A 26,720-nucleotide genomic window follows, 5' to 3' on the forward strand; every position below is an offset into this window, starting at 1 on the left:
TTGCACGAGATCGAATATAGTGATAGCCAATCGGAATTGGAAATGGATTGTCGCAATTTCGGTGTTCGATCGAGCAGTGCGTTGATCGATTCACTTCGGCCCCATTGACTTTTTCGCTGATCAAACGTTTGTCTTAAGGGTTTTTTTGTGATAAGTCAGACAGTCGAAGGCACAAAATTATACTAGTTCGGGCCTCCATTATGGATAATAACCCTACTCCAGTTTGTATTTTTTCCTCTTTTTTCTTTTCTTGAGAGGTGCTGAAAGGCTTACATAGTATATGTACATATGGCGATTGGGTGCCACCCTTTCTTACACATAGAACCGCTTGAGCAAGGCGGCGTTCTATGTGTGGTCAAGCTCTTCGCCGTCCATCGTGGCCATGCAAAACCAGTCAATTCGCAACCTGTGCACCACGAGGTAGGGGCCTTCCCACTCCGATTCTAGCTTCCCAACTGCCACTGGGTTCACCTTCCTCTTGAGGAACAAGTCACCTGGCACTATCTCCCTGGGATGAACTTTCTTGTTGAAAGATGCCAAAGTGGCCTCAGAGTATTTTGCCATGTGGCCTAGAGCTTTAACTCTCACTCATTCCAAGAGTTCAAGTGACCCTCGTGGCCTTTGCCACCCCCATAGAGTACCACCATTTGGTGAGTTAACTCCTAGCTCGCTCGATGCCGTGGCTTCGTCACTATACAGGAGCATGAATAGGTTGAACTTGGCTGGCCTAATCGGGATGGTGCGAAGGGCCCTTAGGACCGGGCGCATCTCTTCGGGCCATTTTCCTTTGGCACCCCTCTAGCCTTTCCTCGAGTGCCTCCAAAATCTTGCCATTCGCTCGCTTAGCCGCCCCGTTCGACTGTGGGTGCACTACTGAGGCAAAGTTGATTTGTAGGTTGAGGCTCCAGCACATTTCCTTGAACTTCTGCGAGTCGAACTGTTTCCATTGTCAGTGATGAACTCTTTCGGCACCTCAAATCAGCAGACGATATTCTTCCGCACAAACTTTTGGACTGCTGCCAATGTGATGGAGGCAAGCGGCTCAGCTTCAATCCGCTGGGAAAAGTATTCAATCGCCACAATGGTGAACCAATAGATATTCTTCGCCATTGAGAATGGGCCGATGATATCCAGCCCCTAGCGGGCAAAGGGCCAAACTAGAGCAGGTTGTCTTCGCCCATGCCGCTGACATCCTTCGCATGTCTTCACGTGTTGTACACAAGTGTGCAACACGATTGGTCGGACATTACACGCCCTGTGAAAGCTTGTTGAATTGCATGCAAATTTACGGGCCAGTAAGATGCGAATTTTCTTAATTAGGTGTAAAGAAATATTAAATGTATGGGCCAGCAAAGAGTGAAGTGAGCAGTCATCTGTATATATAAATTAGCAAAATTAGTAATACATAAATGGTAGAAGGAAATATTACACTCCAAAATATAGCCACCTGTCCAGCAGAAAATGAAAAACTGTATAGAAATTACTCAATAAGACAATTCAACTTCCTCCCTTTCCACAGGACTCCACTTTGTGGAGTCTTTCCTCCTTGTAAGGAATCCAGCAGCAAAACCAATAAGCAAAGCAAGCATCACACAACCTACAATTTCCACGTACATCCACGAAATTCTCTGTGTAGTAGCAACCAGTTCAGCTTCTGAGGAAGCTTGCCCAGATGATATTTCCACCATGTCATGAACCTGACCATCATGGTTCCCAATGTATATCAGCGTCAACTTTTCCCTTGTAGCGAGAAGTTTCATGTAGCCAAACTCACTGGAACGGTACATCGAACTGTTAGGCTGTGGGAAGATTGGCACATCTAGGTGATCAAGCCTTGGCTCCCAGCTTGGTTGCCAATCCTGGCCACCCATGCCAATCACAACATGAACTGGAGCACCGGGGTAAACAAAGCTTGACGATGTGTCCAGGCATTGATGCTTCTTCATTGGGCAGAACCTCTCATACCTGTGGATGTGTCCCCATAAAGCAACTGTTACATTGTGCTTCACTAAAAGTGGCTCAAGATGCTGAATCATGTGCTCCCTGTGAGCAGTATCCCTGACTTCGTTGCTTGAGGTATACATTGGACGGTGGCCTTGGAACACAATGAATGGTGTCCGACTCCGGTTGACGCGCTCAAGGTCAGCCTTTATGAAGTTGTATTGATCACTTCTCTGGGAGAAATCAGTCTCAGTCGACATGCATACAAAATGCACGACACCAGCATCGAAAGAATAGTACAGGTTCTGGGTGTCAGGAGCTCCCGTGCCAGTAGGAAGAGAAGAATTACCAGGCATTCTGAACTTGATGCTATACGGTACCCCACATTCGCCGCCACCATCCTTCCCATTGTAGATGTTGGCAGCCCAAGAGGGTTTCCAAGGTTGTGAAGGCCAATCATACTCATGATTACCGATGCAGACATGGTATGGAGTTCTGGATGCAATAGGTTCAATCTGTTCGAAGAAATGATCCCACAACCAAGCATAACCTTTCGCATAGCTGATGTCTCCAATATGTGAAATAAATGCAGCCTTATCACCAAGGGCTTGAAGATCACGGAGAATCCACCTAACAGTTGATAAACACTCATAGGGTGTCCGAAAGTAAGTGTTGTAAGGAACATAAGTACCTAGATCACTGTCACACCCTAAAAATCCTAAATATATAAATTGCTGTTTAATTGGAATTATTAGAAATGATTTTAAAAGCCTAGAAGAGACGATCTAATTTTAAATAATAAATTCCAATATAAAATGGGGCCAGATAAAATTTCATTAAATACTTTGCTTAATTCTATAATTCCTAGATTTTTTCTGGGATTTATTTGAGCTAAGGAAGTATTTTTAATAAATGGAATTGCATTTCATGAATAATTTAAATTGGAAAAAGTTTTAAAAAGTCTCTTTTGGCTTTGGGCCGAAAGTCGGCCCAAAACCTTCTCTCTCTCTGGCCCAAGCCGGCCCAGTCCGCAGCCGAGCCGCCGCTCGCGCGCGCGCTCCCGCTCGCTGACAGGTGGGGCCCACCTGTCAGACTCTATGTCTTCCTCGCGCCGCCGCCGCCCGAAACCCTAGCGCCGCGCCGCCACCGTCTCCTTCCAAATCCGGCCGATCCTTTCCGTTTCCGATGAAATTGATAGAGGGGAAATGATCTTCTTGATCTCCTCTATCTTTTCTCTTTTGGAATCATCGGCTAAAATCCTTTGGAAATTCGTGGATTTGAGGTCGAATCGGATCGGTCTCTCTCCTCCGAACCCTAGACTTTCCTTCTCGTCGCCGGCCGCCGTGGGCCTTCGCCGCCGTGTCCTTGCCCCTATAAAAGGATCCCCGGTGTCTCCGCTACCCGTCGCCACCCTCGCCTTCGCCTCTCGTCGCCGGTAGAGCTCTAGCACCGTGTAGCTTAGCGCCGCCGTCGCCGCCGTCGCTCCAGCCGTGCGCCGCCGTCGCTCCGGTCGTCGCCGTCGCTCGGGAAGGCCGCCGTCGTGGTCACCGTCGCGTCGCCGTCCTCGTCCACCCCTCCGCCGTCGCTGTCGACCGCCGGAACATCGTCGCCGTCGTCAAGCCGGAGGTCGCCGCCGCTTCTTCTTCGCCGCTGTCGCCGTCCGTTGTTCTTCCGCCGCTTCTTTGGTCACCGGTGAGTTCGCCGTGCCGTCCGCTACCCGTAGGTGCTCTCCGTTCGCGCCGCCGCGCCGTCGTTCGCCGGCGAGCTCGCGCGGTTCGGTCACCGCCGGAGGTGACGTCAGCGCTGACGCCATCGGTGCCGACCGCCGTGGTCTGGCTGTGGACCGATCGATGTCGGCCGTTCGTTTTGGATGGATCGATCTCGGCCGTCCGTTCTCGTGAACCGTCGCCGTACACCCGGTCCACCGCAAACCCTAGCCGCTGACGCAATAAATCCTCTTTTCCTTTTCAAAAATAATTCATTATTGCGTCATAATTCAATTAAAATCCATATAAGTGTTTTAATCCGATTTAATCTTTAAAAATTCATAACTAATTCATCTTAGCTCGGATTTAGTTGGTTCAAGTGTCTATGTTTTTCTAAAATTGAGATCTACATGTTAAAAATATCCACATGTACTGTTCATGCTTGTTTATGTGCTGTTTTGGTGTTTTGCTCTTTTTTGTTTAGATTCCGACGTTTCCGGAGAGTCCGTTTTCGCAGGAGAAGAATTTGAGGAGTTCCGAGGCCAGCAAGGCAAGTCACACAGATCCCAAATAACCCTTTGAACATGTTGATCCCGTTTAAAGCTATTGTTTCTATTCAACTATTGCATTTATTTTCGAATGTCATTGGGTGGAATTAACCTATTGTTTGTTATAGCCCTTTTGTTCTTGATTACTTTATTCCTTGGTACCTTGGGTTATTACAACTTGACTAGTTGAGCTTTATATATCGGTTCAGCTACATATTAGATGTGATTGCTTAGCCATGCTTAAGAAACTTTAGCACACTATTAGGATAACTTATGACTCCCTATTATTTAATGATGGCTTAATGATAGCTCATGATGGTTAATCATAATTGGTTAATTAATTAATTTGCCAACTAAAACCTGATAATGGTGGGTTGTGAGCACATGGTTTTGATGGTCGTGCTCATGACAATTAAGGACCGGTTCACGAGTTTCGGTTGTGAAACATTAACCGTGCCAACCACAAGCCAGCGTGGGCAACGGCTTTACCTTTTGTATAGCATGGTTCATTGCGGGGCACCAGACTGAGAAGTGGCGGAGATAAGCCCACGGGGGTCGCTGGGGAGTCCATGCCTTGTTTATAAGGGGGTGATTATGATCCAGGAACGGTGCGCTGTGGTGGATTGTGTTGTGCGAGGGGTACTGTCACAGCTCCTTTCTGAGGTACCGTGGTGGTATCAAGGCGCATGGTAACATGTCGTGGGGCTGTGTCTTGTGGGTACAGTGGTACACCTCTGGCCAGAGTAAAACTATTCGAATAGCCGTGCCCGCGGTTATGGGCAGGTCTAACAATGTCTTTCGTGATTAGTCTCACACCTCTCATCATAATAAAAGATACTATGACTGGTAATAATTTGATTAGCTCCTGGTTTGGAATGGTATATTCCTGGTTTGGAGATAGAACTGTGCAGCCGGGATTGGTTATTCAGAATGGTTGGGCCTATGCAACAGGGTATGTTGTATAGCGTTGGATTAATATTGTTTAATTATTACTCAACTGTTTTATTAAATTCTGAAATGTTTATTAAATGCTGTTTATGCAAACGAAACCCTACTATGCCATCCTTTGTTATCCTGTGCACTTGCATATTTGCTGCGTGGCTTGCTGAGTATGTCATATACTCACCTTGCAATCATTCATCAGAGGAGTTCTACAGTGATGCTGATGGTGTGGAGGATTAGGTGTAGCCCTGGTCAAGCTGCCTGTGGAGTGGAATCGTCTGCGCCGTTTATTTTTTTTTTCCGCTGCTTAGATCTTTATTGGTTGAGAGGAACTATATACCTCTGTAATGACATTTTATTCGCTTATTAATTAGAGTAATAATTGTACTCTATTATCAATTTGTTATTGTGTGCCTCGGCTGATTCCTGGACGAGGGTTCACACACATGTAAGCGTTTGGAATTTTGGATAGAAATTCCGGGCGTGACAAGTTGGTATCAGAGCCTCCTTGACCCTAGGTTATGCCCAATGGTTACCCATAGAAGCCCTCTAAAAATATTGGAAAAATAGAACTGTTCTCCTCTCTTTCTCTTTTAATTAAACCAAACAAATGGCACATGCAGTTTATAATTCCTTTAATTGTTCTCATTTAAAAATTTATTTATTATTATTCCTGTGTTATTAGTACCGTACATCTATTACTGTACTAATGGCTCATTTACCAGCCAAAATTTTACAACATGGTTTTATTTAATCTTGTTACAATGAAATAAATTTAGCAGGTTGATTTTATAACTTTTCTTTTATTTTGAAACCTGTTGTTCAAAAGTGCAAAAATTTGTGATCTTGTTTCCAACTGTTTCGAATTATCTTGCAAGCTTGGTTTACTTACTTACTTTTTACCTGGATTTTCTAAATTTATTCAAATTAATCCAAAAACTTGTGCTATTAATTGGACAAATGTCTTAACTCCCTCCTTTCACTTGTCTTTAGATGCCGCGCTACAAGCCTGAGTACTTGTTTGGTGTTGAGGGATTTGTCCAGGAGTTGCGTACGATGTCCTTTGCCATAGGATTTGGGACTGCCCCTATGTATGCCCAGATTCCTCATGATCGGGATAAAGAGAAGTGTCGAGTCAAAGTCACCTTGAACAGTAATAATGAAGATATCCCATCAGTGATGTTCGAAGCTGGAGGAGGAAATTATATTCATGCATGTCAGGAGGTGGCAAGGATCGCCATAGGAGAGCTCCGCGATCGCTACAATGATCAGTTGGCCGACACTGAGTATCGCTACCATCCTCGCCAACCCCAGGGAAGTGACCGTGGCAGCTACCTTGAGACTGAGGGGATTGAGAATGATGCTACCACAAGGCATTTGGTTGAGATGCTGTGGGCTATGGATGAGACCCGCGCGGAGGTTGTGCTAGCAGCTCAAGATCGTGAAGACCGGAATCGCGGTAAGATTTGCAAGCTAGAAGACAAGGTGGATCGTTTGGAGAAGGAACTAGCTGCATTGAAGGGAGAAGCACCGCCGCAGAAGGCCAGGGTTCGTCTTACCGCAAGGAAGAGAGCTCTATTCGTCCCTCGCTACCAATTGGCGCCAAAGGTCCGTGTGGTGGAGAAAGGAGTTACCCCAGCCCTAGCAGATCCTCCGGTCGTCAATGTAAGTGATGATAAAGGAGAAGAATCGAAGCGCACCCATTCAAAGGTCGAGTGGGGAGCCACTCAAGATGATGAAGACGAGCCGAACGAGCCTTCAATCAACTCCGATGCCCGGAAGACCTAGAGTTCCTTGCTAAGCCGTTGTCCTAGGTCGTTGTGTTAGTTGCTTGTTTTAAGTTTGGTTGTGTGGGTCTTGCATGTGGTTTACATCAGTGGTGGGATGTAAGTGCATGCGTTTGTTTGCTTTCGAGTGTTAGGTAGTTGGTGAGTTTAGTGGTGTGAGAGAGTCTTCAGTTTTGTAATAATGAAACTCAGTTAAGATCAATAAAAGTTAAGTTAGAAGAAAAATTACTTCTCTGTCCTAAGTAGTTTTCCCCGGTTTCTCTTCTTGTGCTCTTGCCCATGCCAGATGGTGCTCACTCGCAGCAACGGGAATGGCCCCAACAACAACAACAACAACAACAATGGAGAGAATCCCACACTTGCCCAAGTCCTGGCTCAACAGGCACAGCTTATGAACATGATGATGCAGCAACTCCAGAACCAGCAGAACCAGGGAAATAACCAGGCACCTCCCCAGAACAAGTTAGCAGAATTTCTTCGTGTGAGGCCGCCCACTTTCTCTAGCACCACTAATCCTGTGGAAGCTGGTGATTGGCTGCACGCCATAGAGAAGAAGTTGGATTTGCTTCAGTGCACTGATCAGGAGAAGGTCTCATTTGCATCACACCAACTGCATGGCCCTGCCTCTGAGTGGTGGGATCACTTCCGCCTTAACAGGACTACTGCTGAACCTATCACTTGGCTTGAATTCACCGCTGCTTTTCGGAAGACGCATATACCATCGGGAGTGGTGTCTCTCAAGAAGAAAGAATTTAGGTCGCTCACCCAAGGATCTCGCACGGTCACCGAGTATCTGCACGAGTTCAATCGTCTGGCTCGTTATGCTCCAGAAGATGTGCGCACTAATGAAGAGCGTCAGGAGAGGTTCTTGGAGGGACTTAATGATGAGCTGTCTTACCCACTCATGACTGGGGATTACCATGATTTCCAGAAGTTAGTGGATAAGGCTATTCGACAGGAGGACAAGTACAACCGCATGGAGCAGAAGAAACGTCGGATTACTCACTTCAAGGCACAACAGGGGAATAGTCAGAGGCTGCGTCTTACTTTAGGACCCCAGTCCATGCCATAAGGAGGTTCTTCGTCTGTTGTTCGTCCGCAGCGCCAGTTCTTCAACAACAATGCTGGCAACAACATCCGAAGTCAAGCTCCACGTCCTGTGGCAGCTCCAACACAACAACAGCCTGCCAAGAAGGAGCAAGGCAGCAAGCCCGGAGTATGCTTCAACTGTGCTGAACCAGGACATTACTCTGACAAGTGTCCGAAGCCCCGACGCGCGAAGATTGTCCCTACCCAGAGTAACTTTACCGCACCTACGCCAAAGGCTCGTGTCAATCATGTTGCTGCTGCAGAAGCTCAAGGTGCTCCAGATGTGATTTTGGGTACGTTCCTTGTTAACTCAGTTCCTGCAACAGTGCTTTTCGATTCTGGTGCTACACATTCATTTTTATCTATGAGTTTTGCGGGAAATCATGGGATGGAAGTAGAAGATCTTAGACGTCCTTTGATGGTTAGTACCCCGAGTAAAAGTACTCTCTTTGCAACATAGCCCCTCTGTCAGAATAGAAATTCAAGAAGTGCCATTTCTGGCCAACCTTATCTTGTTAGAATCCAAAGATCTTGATGTCATCCTAGGGATGGACTGGTTAGTCAAGTATAAAGGTGTGATAGACTGTGCCAACAGAAAAGTAACTCTCACCAGCAATGATGGTCGAGTTGTAACGGTTCATGCACTGTCTTCTGAGTCTTTAAGGTCAAGTCTGAACCAAATAGCTTTGGAAGAGATTCCCGTAGTACAGGAATACCCGGACGTGTTCCCGGACAATTTACCTGGTATGCCGCCTAAGAGAGATATTGAATTCAGAATAGATCTGATACCCTGAACAACTCCGATCCATAAGAGACCTTACAGAATGGCAGCCAATGAGTTGGCAGAAGTCAAAAGGCAAGTCGACGATTTGCTTCAAAAGGGACATCAGACCGAGTTCATCTCCATGGGGAGCTCCAGTTATTTTTGTGGAAAAGAAGGATCATACCCAGAGGATGTGTGTGGACTATCATGCATTAAATGATGTGACTATCAAGAATAAGTACCCGCTGCCCAGAATTGATGATTTGTTTGATCAGCTTAAAGGTGCCACCGTTTTCTCCAAGATAGATCTTCGATCAGGGTATCACCAGTTGAGGATTAAAGAAGAGGATATACCTAAGACGGCTTTTACCACTAGGTATGGATTGTTCGAATGTACTGTTATGTCTTTTGGACTTACCAATGCCCCCGCTTTCTTCATGAACTTAATGAATAAGGTGTTTATGGAATACCTAGACAAGTTCGTGGTGGTCTTTATTGATGACATTCTTATCTACTCCCAAACAAAAGAAGAGCATGAAGAACATCTTCGTCTTGCACTAGAGAAGCTGCGAGAACATCAGTTGTATGCCAAGTTTAGCAAATGTGAATTTTGGTTGTCTGAAGTAAAGTTCCTTGGTCACGTCATCTCAGCCGGAGGAGTTGCCGTTGATCCTAGTAATGTGGAATCCGTAACCAACTGGAAACAACCGAAGACAGTTTCAGAGATTCGCAGTTTCCTGGGCCTTGCAGGTTATTACCGGAGGTTCATAGAGAATTTCTCCAAGATTGCTAAGCCCATGACACGACTGCTTCAAAAGGATGTAAAGTACAAGTGGTCAGAAGAATGTGAGCAGAGTTTTCAAGAGTTGAAGAATCGCTTAACATCAGCTCCTATTTTGATTTTACCTGATCCAAAGAAGGGTTTCCAAGTGTATTGCGATGCATCTAAGCTTGGCTTAGGTTGTGTTCTAATGCAAGATGGGAAGGTGGTTGCCTATGCATCTCGACAGTTACGCCCGCATGAGAAGAACTACCCTACTCATGATCTTGAGTTGGCTGCAGTGGTTCATGCGTTGAAAATTTGGCGTCATTATCTTTTCGGTACTCGTACAGAGGTGTACACCGATCACAAGAGCTTAAAGTATATCTTTACTCAGCCAGATCTGAACATGAGACAACGGAGATGGTTGGAATTAATTAAGGATTATGATATGGGAATTCATTATCACCCGGGAAAGGCTAATGTTGTAGCAGATGCTCTTAGCAGGAAAGGCTATTGCACTGCTACGGAAGGACGACAGTTGCCATTGGAGTTATGCAAGGATTTTGAAAGATTAAATTTGGGAATTGTTAGTAGAGGTTTTGTTGCAGCCTTAGAAGCAAAGCCCACGCTAATCGATCAGGTTAGAGAAGCCCAAATTAATGACCCCGATATTCAAGAAATTAAGAAGAATATGAGAAGAGGAAAAGCTATCGGTTTCTTGGAAGATGAGCAAGGAACTGTATGGTTGGGCGAAAGAATCTGCGTCCCAGACAACAGAGATTTAAAAGATGCAATCCTGAAGGAAGCTCATGATACTTTATACTCCATTCACCCTGGTAGTACCAAGATGTACCAGGATCTCAAGGAAAGATTTTGGTGGGCAAGTATGAAGCGTGAAATCGCAGAATACGTAGCAGTATGTGATGTTTGTCAGCGAGTCAAGGCAGAACATCAGAAGCCCGCAGGTTTGCTGCAGCCTTTGAAGATTCCTGAATGGAAGTGGGAGGAAATCGGTATGAATTTCATCACCGGTCTACCCAGAACGTCATCAGGACATGACTCTATTTGGGTGATAGTCGACAGACTTACCAAAGTGGCTCATTTTATTCCAGTAAAGACAACATATTCCGGAAGTCGGTTGGCGGAATTGTATATGGCAAGGATTGTGTGTTTGCATGGCGTCCCTAAGAAAATAGTGTCTGATCGGGGAAGTCAGTTCACTTCAAAATTTTGGAAGAAACTTCAAGAAGAGATGGGCTCTAAGTTGAACTTTAGTACTGCTTATCATCCTCAGACAGACGGACAAACCGAAAGGGTAAATCAGATTTTGGAGGACATGTTGAGAGCTTGTGCTTTAGACTTCGGTGGAAGTTGGGATAAGAATTTACCTTATGCGGAATTCTCGTACAACAACAGTTATCAAGCTAGTCTTCAGATAACTCCTTACGAAGCGCTGTATGGTCGGAAGTGCCGCACTCCGCTTTTGTGGGATCAAACGGGAGAACGTCAGGTTTTCGGGACTGATATCCTAAGGGAAGCAGAAGAAAAGGTAAAAATCATTCAAGAAAGATTGCGTGTGGCCCAGTCTCGTCATAAGAGTTATGCCGACAATCGTCGTAGAGATCTAAGTTTTGACGAAGGAGATTATGTGTACCTTCGTGTCACGCCTCTTTGAGGGGTTCATCGCTTCCACACCAAAGGAAAATTGGTACCGCGTTTCGTGGGACCTTACAAGATTGTCAGTAGAAGAGGAGAGGTCGCTTATCAGTTGGAGTTACCCCAATCTTTGGCAGGAATCCATAATGTGTTCCATGTGTCGCAATTGAAAAAGTGTTTGAGGGTACCTACCGAAGAAGCTAACCTTGAACAGATAGAAGTCCAAGAGGATCTGACCTATATTGAGAAACCAATCCGTATCTTGGAAACAGATGAGAGAAGAACCAGGAATCGAGCTATCCGTTTTTGTAAAGTTCAGTGGAGTAATCACTCGGAAGAAGAATCAACTTGGGAACGAGAAGATGAATTGAAGTCAGCTCATCCGCATCTGTTCGCTAGTTCTTCTGAATCTCGAGGACGAGATTCTGTTTAAGGGGGGTAGGTTTGTCACACCCTAAAAATCCTAAATATATAAATTGTTGTTTAATTGGAATTATTAGAAATGATTTTAAAAGCCTAGAAGAGAAGATCTAATTTTAAATAATAAATTCCAATATAAAATGGGGCCAGATAAAATTTCATTAAATACTTTGCTTAATTCTATAATTCCTAGATTTTTTCTGGGATTTATTTGAGCTAAGGAAGTATTTTTAATAAATGGAATTGCATTTCATGAATAATTTAAATTGGAAAAAGTTTTAAAAAGTCTCTTTTGGCTTTGGGCCGAAAGTCGGCCCAAAACCTTCTCTCTCTCTCTGGCCCAAGCCGGCCCAGTCCGCAGCCGAACCGCCGCTCGCGCGCGCGCTCCCGCTCGCTGACAGGTGGGGCCCACCTGTCAGACTCTTCGTCTTCCTCGCGCCGCCGCCGCCCGAAACCCTAGCGCCGCGCCGCCACCGTCTCCTTCCAAATCCGGCCGATCCTTTCTGTTTCCGATGAAATCGATAGAGGGGAAATGATCTTCTCGATCTCCTCTATCTTTTCTCTTTTGGAATCATCGGCTAAAATCGTTTGGAAATTCGTGGATTTGAGGTCGAATCGGATCGGTCTCTCTCCTCCGAACCCTAGACTTTCCTTATCGTCGCCGGCCGCCGTGGGCCTTCGCCGCCGTGTCCTTGCCCCTATAAAAGGATCCCCGGTGTCTCCGCTACCCGTCGCCACCCTCGCCTTCGCCTCTCGTCGCCGGTAGAGCTCTAGCACCGTGTAGCTTAGCGCCACCGTCGCCGCCGTCGCTCCAGCCGTGCGCCGCCGTCGCTCCGGTCGTCGCCGTCGCTCGGGAAGGCCGCCGTCGTGGTCGCCGTCGCGTCGCCGTCCTCGTCCGCCCCTCCGCCGTCGCTGTCGACCGCCGGAACATCGTCGCCGTCGTCAAGCCGGAGGTCGCCGCCGCTTCTTCTTCGCCGCTGTCGCCGTCCGTTGTTCTTCCGCCGCTTCTTTGGTCACCGGTGAGTTCGCCGTGCCGTCCGCTACCCGTAGGTGCTCTCCGTTCGCGCCGCCGCGCCGTCGTTCGCCGGCGAGCTCGCGCGGTTCGGTCGCCGCCGGAGGTGACGTCACCGCTGACGCCATCGGTGCCGACCGCCGTGGTCTGGCTGTGGACCGATCGATATCGGCCGTTCGTTTTGGATGGATCGATCTCGGCCGTCCGTTCTCGTGAACCGTCGCCGTGCACCCGGTCCACCGCAAACCCTAGCCGCTGACGCAATAAATCCTCTTTTCCTTTTCAAAAATAATTCATTATTGCGTCATAATTCAATTAAAATCCATATAAGTGTTTTAATCCGATTTAATCTTTAAAAATTCATAAGTAATTCATCTTAGCTCGGATTTAGTTGGTTCAAGTGTCTAAGTTTTTCTAAAATTGAGATCTACATGTTAAAAATATCCACATGTACTGTTCATGCTTGTTTATGTGCTGTTTTGGTGTTTTGCTCTTTTCTGTTTAGATTCCGACGTTTCCGGAGAGTCCGTTTTCGCAGGAGAAGAATTTGAGGAGTTCCGAGGCCAGCAAGGCAAGTCACACAGATCCCAAATAACCCTTTGAACATGTTGATCCCGTTTAAAGCTATTGTTTCTATTCAACTATTGCATTTATTTTCGAATGTCATTGGGTGGAATTAACCTATTGTTTGTTATAGCCCTTTTGTTCTTGATTACTTTATTCCTTGGTACCTTGGGTTATTACAACTTAACTAGTTGAGCTTTATATATCAGTTCAGCTAGATATTAGATGTGATTGCTTAGCCATGCTTAAGAAACTTTAGCACACTATTGGGATAACATATGACTCCCTATTATTTAATGATGGCTTAATGATAGCTCATGATGGTTAATCATAATTGGTTAATTAATTAATTTGCCAACTAAAACCTGATAATGGTGGGTTGTGAGCACATGGTTTTGATGGTCGTGCTCATGACAATTAAGGACCGGTTCACGAGTTTCGGTTGTGAAACATTAACCGTGCCAACCACAAGCCAGCGTGGGCAACGGCTTTACCTTTTGTATAGCATGGTTCATTGCGGGGCACCAGACTGAGAAGTGGCGGAGATAAGCCCACGGGGGTCGCTGGGGAGTCCATGCCTTGTTTATAAGGGGGTGATTATGATCCAGGAACGGTGCGCTGTGGTGGATTGTGTTGTGCGAGGGGTACTGTCACAGCTCCTTTCTGAGGTACCGTGGTGGTATCAAGGCGCATGGTAACATGTCGTGGGGCTGTGTCTTGTGGGTACAGTGGTACACCTCTGGCCAGAGTAAAACTATTCGAATAGTCGTGCCCGCGGTTATGGGCAGGTCTAACAATGTCTTTCGTAATTAGTCTCACACCTCTCATCATAATAAAAGATACTATGACTGGTAATAATTTGATTAGCTCCTGGTTTGGAATGGTATATTCCTGGTTTGGAGATAGAACTGTGCAGCCGGGATTGGTTGTTCAGAATGGTTGGGCCTATGCAACAGGGTATGTTGTATAGCGTTGGATTAATATTGTTTAATTATTACTCAAATGTTTTATTAAATTCTGAAATGTTTATTAAATGCTGTTTATGCAAACGAAACCCTACTATGCCATCCTTTGTTATCCTGTGCACTTGCATATTTGCTGCGTGGCTTGCTGAGTATGTCATATACTCACCTTGCAATCATTCATCAGAGGAGGAGTTCTACAGTGATGCTGATGGTGTGGAGGATTAGGTGTAGCCCTGGTCAAGCTGCCTGTGGAGTGGAATCGTCTGCGCCGTTTATTTTTTTTTTCCGCTGCTTAGATCTTTATTGGTTGAGAGGAACTATCTACCTCTGTAATGACATTTTATTCGCTTATTAATTAGAGTAATAATTGTACTCTATTATCAATTTGTTATTGTGTGCCTCGGCTGATTCCTGGACGAGGGTTCACACACATGTAAGCGTTTGGAATTTTGGATAGAAATTCCGGGCGTGACAATCACCAAATAGGAAGCCAATTGTCTCATTTGCTTCGATGTCACGTGAGATGAAGCTGTAAGTCTCACTCCATCCTAAGGAGTCACTACCTACCTGTCAAAGTATTTCACCATATCAATAAATAGTTGAATTTCATAGAACAAGTATGCTGAAAGTTAACTATGATTGGTGAAGACTGGAGCACAAGAATTTGTCTGGCATACCTTAGATGGTCATGGGGATATAGCTAAGGGTTGTAAAGGCATGTGCATGTATGATGAAAACATTTGCAATGGATAAGTGGAAGATAAACTAGAACAAATTATAACATCATTGTTTTGTTGTTTGACCACTAGATACGACACAGGTCTCTCTTCCTAGTAGCACAGTTTCAGATTGACAGTTATCACTAAGCTCCTCAGCCAAACCAGTGTGGAGGAATATATGAAAGCACATGAGCAGAAGTTAAGGAAAAATATAAAGATCTAGATTAACTTTGCCACCATATAGCACAAGTGCAGACTTGACTTGCCCGGAAAGTGGTCAAGGCAAGTAAAAGTTCAAAGAGCAAAACTAAGTTTACAAAATTAAATCTTCACAAAAGAAGAAAATTGACAAATCAAAACTCACTTCCAACATTTTCCTCGACAAACTGAGTTGATTCATCCATAAGGATGTATGTGTCAATGAACAACCAAGTTAATAAACAAGTGTTAAGACTTCTAGCAAATACTAGGCTAATAAAAAAATTGTTGAAAAATATTCGGCTAACAATTTCTAACCAAACTATCTTCTATGTTTCACCTTAAAGATATAAATTTAAAAGGTCAACCTTCTTTCCTTAACTTCTAATGTTTTATTTTTCTATAAACGATGACCTAAAACTTGATAACATCTGAAAATGCCTAACATCCTTACTTCCAGCAACAAACTTCTACATTTCTTCCCACAATGGCTAAAGTTAGTAAGTTACCTTGAATCAACAGATGAATGAATGACTTTGTACTCTGGTTTTTGTCAATTTGAAGATAAAACCCATTGATGCACTCTATTACAGGACAAAATAACTATTCCAGTTCTAAATTGAAACAACAATCAAAATTTTAATTCTATCAATCATCATAAGCAAGTGACTTGGAGTTGTCGAAGAGAGAATAGATGATGGGATAAAATTCCCCAACCTAGAGACACCTTCTGATCCAGAGTACTTTTGTAGGCTTCCTAAAGAGAGTTTGTGGGTAAATTGACAGGCTGACGGTTCTCCCTGCATGGAACTTGAAAGCACTTCCAAATAAATAGCAGGAAATGTCGAATTTGTAATAATATACTGTAATAACTATCAAGAGTTAAAGTTTCACACAAGAATTTGTCCTAAGAACGACACATTTATCCCACAAGAGTTAATCATGCATCAGAATTTTGATGCCTAGTGAGCCTCAGCCCAGCTTCACCAAGCCTGATTAGCTCTAGTGCTGACAGCAAGCTACATTATTACATTCAGTTCCCATTTTCACAAAATTCCGGCACTCTGAGCACAAATCCTGCATATAACCCACATCAAATCCTCCCTTACTCGACTTATTCAATAGAAAACAACCAAATCAATACATATATCAATAAAAATTCTCCCAAATTCACTCAGTATGATTTTGAGTTAGTTCTGTCAGGTAGCACAAAATCTCCACATTGACTATGCAACTAGTGAATACACATACGGGTCTTAGTGTGGAAATTTTGTGCACAAAAATTCTCCCAAATTCACTCAGTATGATTTTGAGTTAGTGAATACACATCTCCACAAAATCTCCTCATGAAACTAGTGAATACACATACGAGTCTTAGTGTCTTACTACCTTGTAGTGGTATCTTCTCCCAGGCCGTAGGCCCCACGAACCCTAGATGCCTCCACCCGACGCTGTCGTTCGCCGGGTAGCCGCACATCTGCCGCCGCTCGTACGTCCTCGCCTCCGTTGCCGCCGCCTCCTCCCACTCCTCCTTGCGGCGGCCGGCCGGCCCGTACCTCACCGCTCTGGCCCCGGCGTCGCCGCACACGAACACCACCCGCATCTCGTCCGGCGCGTCCGCGAACGCCAGGTGCACCTGCGCCGGCAGCGCGTGTTGGCGCAACTATTCACTTGCACACACACACCTCTCTTTCTCACTTGAAACACACACACAGATGATGAATTGAGGGAGGAAGAAGATGAACAGTATGCAAGGATTTTCCACGGTGCACACCAGCGTGCACAACACAAAACACCTGTATTTCACTTATAGCACAACACCACATACACCACTGATCACAGGATTAAATAGCCACGCACTGCAGTGGCCGGCATTCACCACTCCGCCCTGCTCGGCTGCACGACCCGGCCAAGGCGCTCTGCAACAAAACAACTAACTCTTCACCCTACATGCAAGGCACATATTCCTGCATGAAGAGCTCCACTAACTGACGCGCATACAGGCAAGATTTTGTCCAATTAATCCTGCCTGACTGCTCTTATTCGATGACCACGCACAACACCCGCATGCAGTTAGCTAGTTGATCCACTCTTCATGCCATGCATCCGTGCTTCACTTGACTTGGCCACTGCGTCAAGCCAACGTGCACCTACAGGCTGCCGGCATACACTCTAATCAAACTAACTTATTATGCACACACGTACACAACTGAACAACTCACACAATAAACAACAAGATTAAGTCTAACAATCACCCACTAATCTTGTTGATTTTTATTCTGCACCTCCACATGATCTTCATAGCAACGTCGGCTCATTATCCGCGTCCACGATGGCAAGCTGCATCACTGCCTTGGTCATCTTCCGCAGCTCGTCACACTCGTCTGCGAAGTGTCCGAACTTGCCACACCTGCGGCACTCAATCTTTGACTTGTCGAACTTGCCGCGAAACTTCTTTGTGTCACTGCCAGTGGCCTCGTCGCTCTTCTTCTCTTCAGCAACAATGGCCTCCCACTCAGCACGTGTGAGCTGCTGCTTAGCGCTTGCAATAAGCAGCTGCTCCTCCCCTATGTTTTCACGACGTCGCCCCTTGGAGGACTCCTCGAACGCCCGCAAACGCCCGGTTGTCTCCGTCACCGTCATCTCCGACACATCCCCCCACTGCTCGATGCTGCTTATGAGGGATTGGAACTTGTCGGGAACAGAATGCAAGAGCTTCTCCACGACGGTGGTCTCCTCCACTTTCATGCCGAGAGAACGAATCTCGTTCACGATCGTGGTAACCTTCAAAGCAAAATCATTAATTTTCTCACTATTACCCATGTACATACCATCAAGCACTCTCTTGAGAGTTTGTACTCGGGCCTTCTTGACACGCTCTTCACCCATGTTCATCTGCTTGAGGGCGTCCCATGCCTCCCTCGCTGTTTCCTTCTCGGATATGGCCATCACCATGGCCTCTGGCACAGCTTGAACAATGGCGGCGAGAGCCATTTGATCCATCTTCTCATCGGCTGTGTTGCCCTCCACGGCAGCCCACACACCTTGTGCGCGCATGAATGTTTTCATTTTCACCGCCCAAATGGCGTAGTTGTTCTCTCCAAGCATGGGGTAGCGTAACGTCACCCCCGCCTCCTTCACTTGCTGCACGGCGAGATCATGGCCGCCTAGGCTGCCATCCCGCCATTGCCGCCGCTGCTGCCACCGTCACCGCTGCTGCGACGGATCGGCGGCAGCGTGTACACACCATCTCCAGACATGGCACCTGAGCTCTGATACCACTGTTGGCGCAACTATTCACTTGCACACACACACCTCTCTTTCTCACTTGAAACACACACAGATGATGAATTGAGGGAGGAAGAAGATGAACAGTATGCAAGTTTTCCACGCTGCACACCAGCGCGCACAACACAAAACACCTGTATTTCACTTATGGCACAACACCACATACACCACTGATCACAGGATTAAATAGCCACGCACTGCAATGGCCGGCATTTACCACTCCGCCCTGCTCGGCTGCACGGCCCGGCCAAGGTGCTCTGCAACTAAACAACTAACTCTTCACCCTACATGCAAGGCACATATTCCTGCATGAAGAGCTCCACTAACTGACGCGCATACAGGCAAGATTTTCTCCAATTAATCCTGCCTGACTGCTCTTATCCGATGACCACGCACAACACCCGCATGCAGTTAGCTAGTTGATCCACTCTTCATGCCATGCATCCGTGCTTCACTTGACTTGGCCATTGCGTCAAGCCAACGTGCATCTACAGGCTGCCGGCATGCACTCTAATCAAACTAACTTATGCACACACGTACACAACTGAACAACTCACACAATAAACAACAAGATTAAGTCTAACAGCGCGGTGGCGGATTCCTCGAAGCAGACATCTCCGGAGACCGCCACGCGGCGGTGCGCGTCCGGCAGAGGGTCGCCGTCCTGGTCAAGCCGTGGGTTGCTGGACGGCTCGCCCGGCGGCCACCGGAACAGCCGGAACTGGTACGGGGCGCGCAGGTCCGGGAGGCGCGGGAGCGTGAGGCTCCCCACGCCGGTGGCCCATGACGCGGAGCCGTTGAGGAAGAGGAAGCCGAGGTAGTCGAGGTTGCCGGAGGACGGTGGTGAGTACACGGCGACGTAGTCGAGAGGGCTTGGGGAGGGAAGGCCTGACCATTGGATCGTAAGGGAGTTGTTGGACCTACTCAGGGTCGCTGAGGTCACTTTCAGGGTGATGGTGGTGGTGGTGGCGGGCTCGCCGGCGGCGAGGGTGGCGGTGAGGTGGAGCGCATGGAGGATGGGGGATTTTGAACGCATTTAGCTTAAGCTTGATTTGATTAGTGGTAATGAGCTTGGTTAGGGAGCACCATTACAGCATTACTTTCTGCTAAGTGTAGCAAAGAGTTGACTTTTTAGAAGCAAATTTTAAAATTTAAATGGAGATAAAGTGGTGAAGTCATGGGAACTTGACTCTCCCACTGTGCTTCAACTTGTATGAATTGATACGCTCTTTCATTTCTACTATAATTTTGTGAGACTAGCCTTTCTTTGTGGTGATGATTTGTTTTTTATCAACTATGCTGATAGGTTGTCTTCGATTGGATAGGGGATTCCAATCATAATGGATCCAATCATGGATTCCTCTTCTCCGTCAAAGTCAAACTGCTTTAAGTTTGACCAAGTTTATAAAAAAAATAGTAACATTTTCAACCCAAGACATCTTATAACCTGAAACGGAGGGAGTATCTTTCTTAATTAAACTTTAAATAGTTTGACTTTAACGAAAGTCAAAACATCTTATAACCTGAAACGGTGGGAGTACCTTTTTCTTTTGTAAAAGTCAAACAAATAAGTTATGGCACAAAAGTTATTAGTTCGAAGAATAAACTATTACAACTAGTATTTAGGAAATAAAATAGTAATAAATCTCTTAAATTACTTTTTGACCTTTCAATACCAAAGCAAGTAAAAAAAGTAAATGATAAAATCGAGTTAAAAAGTACTCACTTTATCCTATATTTGATTGTCCGTTACGATTTTTAAGGCCTTCCCAAAATGATTATTGTCTAACAAGTGTCTCTCCGTTTATTTATGCAAAGAGTAAATGTGCATCATTGATTGAGTTGCACGCAACCAACCAAAATTAATTTTTATTGGTTTAATCGCATCAATATTTAAAGCGTGAGTAATCCACGGGACACGAAACAATGGAGCACCTTAACCGACGATCGTTAATTTAAGAATGATGATTTTTTTGGTGTCTCTGATCTTCTTTTGCTTGTAGGATGATCGAACTGGGATGGAAGGAGTAAATGATAACTAGTTTTAATGAGACGAATGGTTAGTCATATGTATAAGAGTAGACAACATCATATATTAAAAACCGAAGAAAGTGCAAACATTAATCCTATAAGTATGAAATACTTCCTATAGATGAATCAATTCAAATGTCTAATAAATGTGTTTTAACATATGTTTGCCTATTTATCTTATAAAAAAGTTATGTAATTATGTTTTTATTATTTTTGAAAGTATTTTGGGTTTGACTTATATTTTTAAAGATACTAGTACAAAATTAATTTTTTTCGTGCGGTTGAAATGCATTTTTTTGTGCGGAGATACCGCTCGTTTGCACCCAGGTGTCTACGAAAATTCATATTTTCTCATGCAGGCGGCTCAACTGCACGGGATACCAGTTATACCGACCACACGTGATATCCTATTATCCTAGTCAGTTAGCATGTGCTAGGCCGACCGTACAGGATAATAGATTCGTGCAGTCACCCTAGCACATGCTAGCCATTTAGGAAGATCTACGCACTCTTTTTTTTCGTGTGTGTTTGAATTGTAAAGTTACATATAAATTATACGAGCTCAATTAGAAACATCGATATATATAATTACATAGCATATGTACATGTCTAGTGTTCATAATATTACAAGTTTCTCCCTCACAAATATTTCTTTTTTACTCTATAGCATGTTCTCTCTCCCAATCCCTTAGGTTTTCGAATTTGGGGTCCGCAGCAAGTTCGCTATAATGGTCATAGTACTCCCCTAGATGGTTGCAGATGTCGCGATGAATGTATCGGCTTAAGTCCGCGCAGAAGTTGAGAATCATTTTCTGATCGAACCGGTTTGCGGTATATGGGATGCTCGGAAGCTATGGAAAATAGAAGAAAAATGATGTGTTAAAATCAACTTAAAAGAACTATTTCCTATATCTAAGGAGCACAATGAATTACAACTATAAACCTAGTTATGTATCTCCCGCAGACCCTGAGCATCTCGCGCACTTTAATATCCGTATAGGTTGGTGCCGCTGGATTGCTTTTTCTCTCCCAAGCTGATTATATTTTCTTAAAAGTACATCCATATGTTTGAAATTCATATTAAACCAACAATATATATAATTTCCTACTGTGCTTTTCTACACTTTATCAACTCCTCTTATTAATTTTTTTTTAAAAATATGCCCTATTTTTTCTCTCTTCTATGCTTGATTATATATTTTTATAAAAGTACATCCGTATGTTTGAAATTAAATATTAAACCAGCAATATTTGTAATTTCCCACTGTGTTTTTTATCACCTCCTCTTATTAATTCATTTTGAAAAGTACGCCCATGTGATTGAAATTAATATTAAACCAGTAATATATATAATTTCTTACTGTGTTTTTTTACACTTCATCACCAACTTTGCTTTTTTTTCATTGATAACATAAGGAATATCTTTCAAATGTCATCTACTTTCTCCAGGATCGTTATCGATCAAGTTTATATTATTTACTTTCTCCGAACTATAATTTACATAAAAATAACATATTTTGCATTTAGTATGTACTCATCTAACTTTCATATGTGTCCTGATTGTCGACCTCCTGTGTGGTAAGGTCCTAAGTGTGTGGTTAGATGGACTTGAGTCGTCGAGCGCATGAGTAGCTGCCTGCTAATGATGAGAGGCAATTAATCCTATTTAATACTTCTTATTTCCAAGTAAACAGTAATCTCCAAACCAGAATATATTTTAAAGTATTTATCAAATTTCTAATCATGTAAAATATCAACAAGTTGAAATCCATAGTCTTTATTTTTTTTGGCTATCTATGTGTAAATTGGTAAAGCTGAATTAAATTAGGCTAAATTTCTATTTGATTATACTATTCATTTGTCGAGGTCCACCAAGTTGAAGGAACCTATTATTCCTATTATTCCAATTTGATGAAAATTCTAATGCAATTTTTTTAAAGGTATACATATAATAACATATATTACTTTTTAAATTTGTATGATCAAATTAGATTTATGCCAATACAATCCTGATCGAATTGGAATACAGATCTGGCGGCTTGTCTTTTTCAATGCCTAGGTGGATCCTTGGTTACGTTCATATTAGTGCTATCATTAACAAATTTAAACTGCTAATGTTTCTCCTCACGCGATAAATCATATTCAGCTTTAGTGACACACCATTTATTAGTTCGAAGAGATATTTGCAAATCATATTCAGCTTTAGTGACACACCATTTATTAGTTCGAAGAGATATTTGCAATCAAGTGAAGCAAGCGCTAGGCGATAGCTCACCATATGGGTCAACATCATGATCCATGATATCAAAATACTACACATGCAATGCGTCATGAAACTAAACAATTAGTTTTCCCGATGCAATGCACGGACACTTTTTCTAGTGGTGATAAAAGCATCAATGTTTATTTGAAAAGAGCTACTTACACACGGGATGGGATTGGGACACGTGATAGCTTAAATAGTGACTTCATGCTGATGTCAAGTTGAAACCTAGAGACCAAATCTGATACTCTATCAAATTAAAAACCTTTGTACTATGCTTGATATCGATCTTGTAAAGTATGTACGTACCACCCTACTCCCTCCTTCACTTAAAAATAAAGAAGATAACTTTTAGAGATGAATCTGAATAAATGTTTGTACAGGTTTATCCTCAGAAGTTGGTTTTTTGGACGATGAAGTATAGTACTAGAGTTTTACACTTTTACTATGTATTTTTATCTAGTATCCATATTCTCTACCAACGTCGTATTAACAACAACATGAATAGTACATGATGTCAACAGATGAACTATCCTGAGCCTCTTAGGGCCGGGATGCCTTACTGTAGATTTTCTGTTATATGAAAGACTCACCACCATGTCTTATTTTTTCTTTAATCGAAGACTCTCATCCCTACGTCAATATACCTGCTGGCTGCTGCTATACCTACAGCCCTACGCTGTGGTTGGTGTCTCTCCATCATCTCCGTCCTCCCGAATAATTAATCGATTCCAGAACAGATGAAATCCTTTATATTCACGCACTGAAATTATTACTTGCAAAAACCAACTCACACAATCAGGTTACTAGTGAAGCGAACTGCACTTCGTAGAAAGCAAGCAAGCAGCATCTTCGGTAGCCATGGCTGTGCCAGTAGAGATCACAAAGAGCGAGGTGCTCAGGCCATCGCCGGCGTCAGCCATCGGCGCCGGCATGAAGTCCCCGCGCGCTGACCGTCTTCGACCGCGCAGCCATGGACTTGTACGTCCCTTCCGTCTACGCCTGGAACGCCGACGCCGGTGGTGCGGATCAGGCGCCGTCCAACGACAAGATCAAGAACGGCCTCGCCGCCGTGCTTGCCAGGTTTCCTCACCTCGCGGGGAGGTTCGGCGTTGACGAGCACGGCCGGAGGTGCTTCGACCTCAACGACGCCGGGGTGCTCGTCCTCGAAGCCACAGCGTCCGCCAGCCTCGCGACGCTCTGTCGCACGACGTCCCCGCGCACGTCAACGAGCTCTACGCCAAGCCGACAAGGTAGCTTACCCTTACCTCCAAGATGGCAACAAGTAACTAGCTAGCTCTAATAAATTATGTGTACTCGTGTGGAAATTAAGGTACGTAACAACGTTTAATATGATATCGAGCTGGATTTTGCCACGAACATATGCTTGGTACGTTGCAGGAGCGTGCCGACGAGCCGCTGTTGCAGGTGCAGCTGACACGGTACACGTGCGGCGGGCTGGTGATCGGTGTCACTGCCCACCACCATGTCGCCGACGGCCAGTCCATGAGCGTCTTCTTCGTCGCGTGGGCCGCAGCCGTGCGCACCCGTGGGACCCTCCTCCCGACGCCGTTCCACGACCGCAAGGTCGTCGTCGTGCCGTCTCGCCTGCCGCAGCCGGCGTTCGACCACCGGAACATCGAGTTTGACGGCGAGCACGGCCAGAGCAACTCCTACGGCGCCGCCCTCCCATTGCATAGGATCGGGAACTTCTCCGTGCACTTCCCCGAGGAGTTCGTCGCCCGGCTCAAAGCCCGGGTGGGCACGCGGTGCAGCACGTTCCGGTGCCTCCTGGCGCACGCGTACGTGGAAGATCACGGCGGCGTGGGGCCTCTCGCCGGAGGAGTTCACGCGGGTCAGGATCGCGGTGAACTGCCGCGGCCGTGCTAGCCCGGCGGTGCCCATGGACTACTTCGGCAACATGGTGCTCTGGGCATTCCCGAGGATGCGGGTAAGAGACCTCCTCTCCTCCAGCTACGCCACGGTGGTCGGCGTCATCAGCGACGCCGTGGCGCGCATCGACCAGCGGTACATCCAATCGTTCATCGACTTCGGAGAGGTGGCTGCCGGTGAGGAGCTGACACTGACGGCGGCAGAGCCCGGCACGGTGCTTTGCCCGGACCTTGAGGTGGACAGCCGGCTAGGGTTCCGGTTCCACGAGCTCGACTTCGGCGGTGGGCCGCCGTGCGCATTCCTGCCACCTGACGTGCCCGTCGAGGGGATCCTGATCTTCGTGCCGTCATGCGCGGCGAAGGGTGGCATTGAGATGTTCGTGGCGCTCGACGACAGCCACGTCGAGGCCTTTAGCCAGATATGCTACTCCATGGACTGATCACAATTTTTATCAATGGATGCACCGACAACATTGGTAATACACACCATGCTTTAATCAGGGGCGGATTCAAGAAAAAAAGTTAGAGGGTCAACATAACACACTGTACTCAGTATAAATACATTATGTTTCATGGGCGGAGCTACCATGATTCCCGGGTATTCCCGGGAATACCCAATTTATTTTATTAAAAAACAAGTATACCTCTAGTATATACATATATACACATATTAGTGCACCTAAATTCTCAATTCTTCGGTCCAAACACAGCCCAACCAGCCTCTTGCGACACCTTCTACCAAACCGACCCACTCCTTCATGACCCATCAAACATCAGTTAACCCACTTAGCCACCACTCTTCCAGATGACCCCCTCTCGCTCTCCCTCCGTGACCCATTCCCTAGCTCGGCTCCCTCGCGCCGCTCCCCATTTCCAAACCATAGGCGGCAGAATTGTGAGGCGGCAACCGGTGGCAGGAGCTGGACCGTGCTACCGCGGAGGGGTAGGCCATTGCCGCGGCGGGCAGCGGCGGTGCTCGCCGCCCCGTCAAGCTCAGGCGATCAGGCCGGTTGGGTGGCCGGCGGCCGCGAGGGGCAGGGGCGGCCAGCGACTCTGCGTTTAGATGGGAATACCCAATTTGAAATCCTGGCTCCGCCACTATTATGTCTTATAAAAGATTACAATACCACAACAGTATATTGTAATTTTAAGAGGTTTTATATGAAAACATTGAGAAATAAGGCGAAAAACATCACAACTTCACAAGACAATTGCTTGGTTTGCTCATTCCTGGATCACTAATAATATCTGAGCAACAGAACTTCACCCTTGCCATTTTTTGTTGCCTTCTAATCTCATCATGCCCTGCAGTAGTTGTACTGCTGCAGCCACCTGAATAATAGTTGAACAAAGTTTTATTTGACATTCTGCTCCCTGCTCGCTCCCGCGCCGCCGCCAGCCAGCAGGCTGGCGGCTGCTGCTCGCTTCTGTGGCGCCGCCGGCCTGCTGCAATGCTCCTCCTGCTGTCCCGCTCGCGCGCTCTCGTGGCGTCGTGCCGCTGTCAGCCTGCTGCTCGCGTCGTCGCGTGCTCCGACGCTCCGCGGCCCGGCTACCGGCTGCCGCAGTGCCGCTCACGGTCTTGTGCCGACACGCCGTAGCTCGCTGGCGCCGTGTGCTGCAGTGCCGCCAGCCAGGCCGCCGCTCGCCGTCACACGCAGTCCGCGCTCCGTCAGCTTGTCGGCGCTGCTCACTGCCTGCCTTCATGAACTGCCTCAATTGATTGGATTTGAAAATTGTTTGCCATTGGGGATGGGGATTGGGGGTCGGGCTGGAGCATAGAGAGTTATATGTGGCCATGTGGGCCTGTGTGAGTGAGTGCAAAGCCCAATAGGAAATAGGCAATTTTGATGCCCTTGGCTGCCTGGCTCAATTCTGATCGCTGGCGCAATTACGCGGATCATTGGCCCAATATGCTGTTTCTTCGACCTCCAGCCATCCAGAGACCATCAACACCCTACCTCATCATCCATAGTGAAAAAATTGAAAGGGGGACTCAGGGGGTATCCATGGGTCCCACGTTGAATCTGCACCTGCAAAGTGCCAACATGGTTCTATCGGCTCCTCTGCCTACTTCGTTTGACACTGCTACCACCACCTCCTCTGCCTCCCTCTTCTGCCATTGCCACCGCCCCTAGTGGCATTCTGGACTTGTTGTTTCGTGTGATCTTCTTCA

The 26,720-nt window shown here is 45.8% G+C and overlaps 2 pseudogenes; one reads left to right on the plus strand and one right to left on the minus strand.

Annotated features, from left to right (window-relative positions):
• Nucleotides 1–1,484: 1,484 nt before the first annotated feature.
• On the minus strand, nt 1,485–19,397 carry LOC127785809 (probable inactive purple acid phosphatase 2; annotated as a pseudogene).
• A 4,057-nt stretch (nt 19,398–23,454) lies between these two features.
• On the plus strand, nt 23,455–25,174 carry LOC127753128 (tryptamine hydroxycinnamoyltransferase 2-like; annotated as a pseudogene).
• Nucleotides 25,175–26,720: the final 1,546 nt, after the last annotated feature.

This window comes from Oryza glaberrima, chromosome 10 (genome assembly GCF_000147395.1).
Source record: "Oryza glaberrima chromosome 10, OglaRS2, whole genome shotgun sequence".
Lineage (NCBI taxonomy): Eukaryota > Viridiplantae > Streptophyta > Magnoliopsida > Poales > Poaceae > Oryza > Oryza glaberrima.